The following is a 6,000-nucleotide window of genomic DNA, read 5'->3' on the forward strand; positions in this document are numbered from 1 at the left end:
AGTCTCACAAGATCTGATGGTTTTATAAAGGGCAGTTCCCCTGCACATGCTCCCTTGCCTGCAGCCATGTAAGATGTGTCTTTGCTCCTCCTTTGCCTTCCACCATGATTGTGAGGCCTCCCCAGCCATGTGGAACTGTGAGTCCACTAAACCTCTTTTTCTTTATAAATTACTCAATCTCAGATATGTCTTTATTCACAGCATGAGGACAGACAAATACAGTTACCTAAAGTCAACAGCTTATCTGGGTCTATTTTTTCAATGATGAAGCATCTAAACCTGTATGGTCTCTATTGACATTATAATGAAATCGGCTCCACGGAGTTCTCTTGAAATAACTACAACCTGTTCTGTAGATGAAATCAAGGGTTTCCTAACCACATAACTTACAAAACACCTATTTAAAACTTTTAATTTAGAGTGCTCATTTAGTGACTGAGAATATTAAGGTCATAACAGGGTATGCAACAGTAGAAGATCATTGTAATCATGGTTGGGGGGCAGTGGAGGGGAAGCCTGGGAAAAGTTAAGTCCCTATCTTACTAACAGATTTGTTTCATAAGTTCTTCAGAAATCAGTAATGTGAATTTGAATGTTTTCCCCCCTCATAGGAGTGATGTTATAAGACAGTTAATTTGAAAAAAAACTAATTTAAAAATAAAAGCCAATTATATTTTAAAATATTCATTGCTTATAATGTTCTCTCCATGGAAAATCAGCTGAATGGAAAGTCAGGGTTGTACACACACATCTCTTTGTCTCCACTGCCAGTAGACGGTTCCAACAGATTCTACATAAAGTTAGAAGTAAGCATTTTCTCTCATATCCCCTCGCCATACTGTTCCAGCACAGGGGACTTCCTCCTGGGACAACAAAACCTCTTGGACTGTCACCCTTAGTGCAATCTGGTGGGGGCAGGGCCTAAGAGGTGGCCAGAGGACTTCTTGCAGGAAAGCTTCTCAAGATGTCTATGGCTCCAGCAGCCAAGAAGAGGAGGAAATAAATGCCTCTGGGGCAGCTGTGATAGGCTTGAAAGAGCAACTGACACTTGGAGCTGAATTTTCATCTCACTTGTGTCACTTATTCTCTTTGTGACTTTGGAAACGTGACGTTTTTGATCACCAATTCCTTCTTATGTAAAAAAGTTTTAAATGCTTGCCTCATTTTTTCATTCAACAAACATTTATGAAATTGCTAAATGGCAATCATTTGAGTGTGTGAATATTTAATGCTTCTCCCCCTGGAAAAAGAGGGAGAAAGTGGTCAGCCCCTCATAAGTCCCTGCTGGGCCATAGTTGGCAGAAAGAGTATCTTGGCTGAATTATCCAGGCTTCTTTCTTTTGTACTGAAATATCTTTCTTTCAGTACCTGATTTGTTTTACTCGCTTTTCTTATCCAGCCTAAAATCCTACAATGTAAAATTTACTTGAATTGACAATTCTGCCAATTTCAACATGAAAATCCTTGAGAGAGGAGCATTCGATGATATCTTTTTAATTCAATCAGATTTTAAAATCTCAGCACCTAAACTGAAATGGATTATAAGAAGCTTTGATAAAGGGAACTGAATGGGATCCTAATTTGAAGCATAGGACTCTTTGGTGACAAAGCAAATTTTATGGATTTCTGATACGTAGGCCTGAGGACTCTGGGTCCTAAGAAGGGAATGAATATTAGGGGAGGAAAAGAGCACTGACTGAGGTGGGAAAGGCTGAAATTAAACTATCTCAGTGTCAAAGTTTTGTCTATGCTCTGGCTGCATCCAAGAGATATATAATAGTTACTACAGAAGAATGTTTTCCAATTCAAAACAAGTTTATACAAATTTAAACTACACTTCTATGTCTCATTTAAGAATAGATGCATCCCTTAAATTATATTAACCCATTCCTTCAAACATTTGCTCACTGCCTACTCTGTGCCAAGATATAGTTGCTGGAAATGCATGAATAACTAAGGTGTCATATAAATGCACAAATACTATAAGTCATTTTATGTCTTATGATGGAAAAAGAGCATAAGTAAGGTAGAGAGGTGGAGATAGCTAGGAAATGTTTCATTAAAGAGATGTCTTTGAATTGAGCATTGAAAAATAAGTAGCATACATGGATAGGAAGAATTAATATTTTTAAAATGGCCATATACCCAAAGCAATTTATAGATCCAATGCTATTCCTAAACTACCATCAAGATTCTTCACAGAACTAGAAAAAACTATTTTAAAATTCATATGGAACAAAAAAGAGACTAAATAGGCAAGACAATCCTAAGCAAAAAGAATAAAGCTGGAGGCATCATGCTACCCAACTTCAAACTATCCTACAGGGCTAGAGTAACCGAAACAGCATGGTACTAGTACAAAAACAGACACATAGATCAATGGCACAGAACAGAGAACCCAGAAATAAGACTGCACACCTACAACTATCTGATCTTTGACAAACCTGACAATAACAAGCAATGGGGAAAGGATTCTCTATTCAATAAATGGTGCTGGTATAACCAGCTAGCCATACGCAGAAGCTTGAAACTGAACCCCTTCCTTACACCATATACAAAAATTAACTCAGGATGGCTTATAAACGTAAATGTAAAACCCAAAGCTCTAAAAACCCTAGAAGACAACCTTGGCAATACCATTCAGGACATGAGCACTGGGAAAGATTTCATGAAGAAATCTTTGAATTTCTTCATGAAAAACAATTGCAACAAAAGCAAAAATTGACAAATGGGATCTAATTAACTGAGCTACTGCATAGCAAAAGAAACTATCAATAGAGTAATCAGACAACTTACAGAATGGGAGAAAATTTTTGCCAACTATGCATTTGACAAGGGTCTAATATCCAGAGTCTAAGAGGAACTTAGGCAAATTTACAAGAGGAAAAAACCAAACAACTCCATTAAAAAGTGGGCAAAGGACATGAACAGACACTTTTCAAAAGAAGGTATAGATGTGGACAACAATCATATGAAGGAAAGCTCAACATCACTGATTATTAGAGAAGTTTAAGTAAAAACCACAGCCAAGAAGAGGAGGAAATAAATGCCTCTGGGGCAGCTGTGATAGGCTGAGAATTATAGGATAACCACAATGAGATACCATCTCACACCATCAGAATGGCTATTAAAAAGTCAAGAAATAACATACTGGAAAGGTTGTAGAGAAAAAAAGAACGCTTATACACTGTTGGTGGGAGTGTAAATTAGTTGAACCATTGTGGTAGACAGTGTGGTAATTCCTCAAAGTCCTAAAGACAGAAATATCATTCAATCAGGCAATCCTATTACTGGTTATATACCCAAAGGAATATAAATCATTCTATCATAAAGACACATGCATGTGTATGTTCCTTGCAGCACTACTCACAATAACGAAGACATAGAATCAACTTAAATGCCCATCAATGATAGACTGGGTAAAGAAAATGTGGTGTATATATATCATAGAATACTATGCAGCCATAAAAAAGAATGAGATAATGTCTTTTACAGGGACATGGATGGAGCTGGAGGCCATTATCCTTAGCAAACTAATGCAGGAACAGAAAGTCAAATACCACATGTTCTCACTTATGAGTGGGAGCTAAACGATGAGAACACATGGATACATAGAGGGGAACAACACACTCTGGGGCCTATTGGAGGATGGAAGGTGGGAGGAGTGTGAGGATCAGGAAAAATAAGTAATGGGTACTAGGTTAAATACCTGGATGATGAAATAATCTGTAGCAAAACCCCCCCATGAAACAAGTTTACCTGTGTAACAAACCTGTACATGTACTGCTGAACTTAAAATAAAAGTTGAAAAAAGATAATTTGATTTGTAATATAAGAATAGAAAAATGAGTAGCATGGACTAAGAAAAGGAACACAGAAGGGGAAACAGATGGGAATTCCAGGTAGGTGGAACTGCAGGAGCAAGGAATGAAACAGCATGACACACTTGAGAGATACAATGAACAGAGCATGGCTGGGAGATAGGATGGGAAGTAGTAAAAGAGAAAGCTAAAAAATTATATCATTTTATATAATTTTATATATAATCATTTCTTTAAAATGGGCAAAGGACTTTGAATAAACATTTCTCCAAAGAAGATATACAAATGACCATAAGCACATGAAAAGTTTCTCAAAATCACTAATCATTAGGAAATGCAATTCAAAACTATAAGATTTATCACTTCACACCCATTAGGATCGCTATTAGAAAAACAGAAAATAACAAATGTTGGCAAGGGTGGAGAGAAATTGGAACATTGTGCGCTGTTGGCGGGAATGTAAAATGGTATAGCTGCTGTGGAAAACAGTATGACAGTTCTTCAAGAAATTAAAAATATAATTACCATACAATCTAACACTTCTACTTCTGGCTATATACCCAAACAAATTGAACAAATTGAAAGCAAGGTCTCAAAGAGATATTTGTGCACCCATGTTCATAGCGGCATTATTCACAATAGCTAAAATATGGAAGCAAACCAGGCGTCTACTGACTAGTGAATAGAAAAGCAAAATGTGGTATATACATACAGTGGAATAGTATTCAGCCTCAAGAAGGGAGGAAATTCTGACATGCTACAACATGTTAACTTTGAGGGCATTATGCTAAGTGAAATAAGCTAATCATCAAAGACAAATATTGATTCAACTTATATAAGGTACTTAGTCAAAATTACAGAGACAAAATAGAATGGTGATTACCAAGGGGATGAGGGTAGGGGAAATGGGGAGTTATTGTTTAACAGGTATATGTTTCAGTTTTAAAGATAAAAGAGTCATGGAGATGGATATGGGTAATAGTTGCACAACATTATGAATGTATTTAATACCACTTAAAATAGTAAATTTTATGTTATAGGTATTTTACAACAATAAGAATGAGAAAAAATCCGTGTGATTTATTAACAAACTTGAAAAACCATATGATCATCTCAAGAAATGCAGAGAAAGCATTTACAAATCCAACATGCATTCCTCATAAAAATTCTCAGTATATAGGAATAGAAGGGAACTTCCTCAATGTAGTAAATGGCATCTACAAAAAGCCTACAGCTAACATCATCCTTAATGGTGAAAGACTGGGTGTTCCTCCTGCGATCAGGAACAAGATAAGAATGTCAGATCTCATTGTGTCTGTTTAATGTTGTACTGGATATTTTAGATGGGGAGGAGAAAAAGGAAGGAAAGAAAGAAGGAAGGAAGGGAAATAAGGAAGAAAGGACAGAGAGAGGGAGAAGGAGAGAGGAATAGAAGAAAGCAGGGAGGGACAGTTAAAGCAAGGTAAATATGCTGTAAGAGATATCTTAACATGAATGTGGAGTGTTAGATCAGTCCTTCTAGGCCAAAGACTAAAATTCAATGATTTATTAAAGTTTATTTTACTACAGAACTTTAAAAAATGTTGAAAATGGGGAAAAAAAGAAAAAAAAAACACTCATAATTCACTACTCCACCACAACCATTAACATTTTGGGATAATTTTAATAGGGCATTTTTAATTTGCACATTTTCAATGTGGGTTTGTACACAGTCCTCTTCAGTGAGACTCAATATCCACTGTTGATACAGGATGTTTGACTAAATATCTAGAGATAGAGATGGATATTTTTTGGACCATGGGTTGCTTTTGATGTCTTTTCATATTTACAAAGCCAGGCATTATTTAAGGTTGACATATGGCATCTGTTTAATTTAGAAATTGCTAACTTACTATCTTTGTCTAGATATTAGAAATTTTAATTAAAAATATTTAATAAACATGGAATATTCATTATAAACTACAGATATGATCCATAAACTAATATATTAATTTAAATATTACTAATAAAATGAATATCCATATACTCAGCACCCACCTTGAGAAACGGAACATGACCATTAAGTCTGAAGCCCTGAGTCCCTTCTTGTCACAATGCTTTGTTCCATTCCCCAGAGATAGCACTAGACTGAATTTTGTGTTAATCAGTCTCTTCATTTTGTTTAGAACTTTGCCTCCTG

The sequence above is a fragment of the Rhinopithecus bieti genome, unplaced genomic scaffold, assembly GCF_001698545.2.
Source record: "Rhinopithecus bieti isolate Rb0 unplaced genomic scaffold, ASM169854v2 scaffold_27006, whole genome shotgun sequence".
In the NCBI taxonomy this organism is placed as follows: domain Eukaryota; kingdom Metazoa; phylum Chordata; class Mammalia; order Primates; family Cercopithecidae; genus Rhinopithecus; species Rhinopithecus bieti.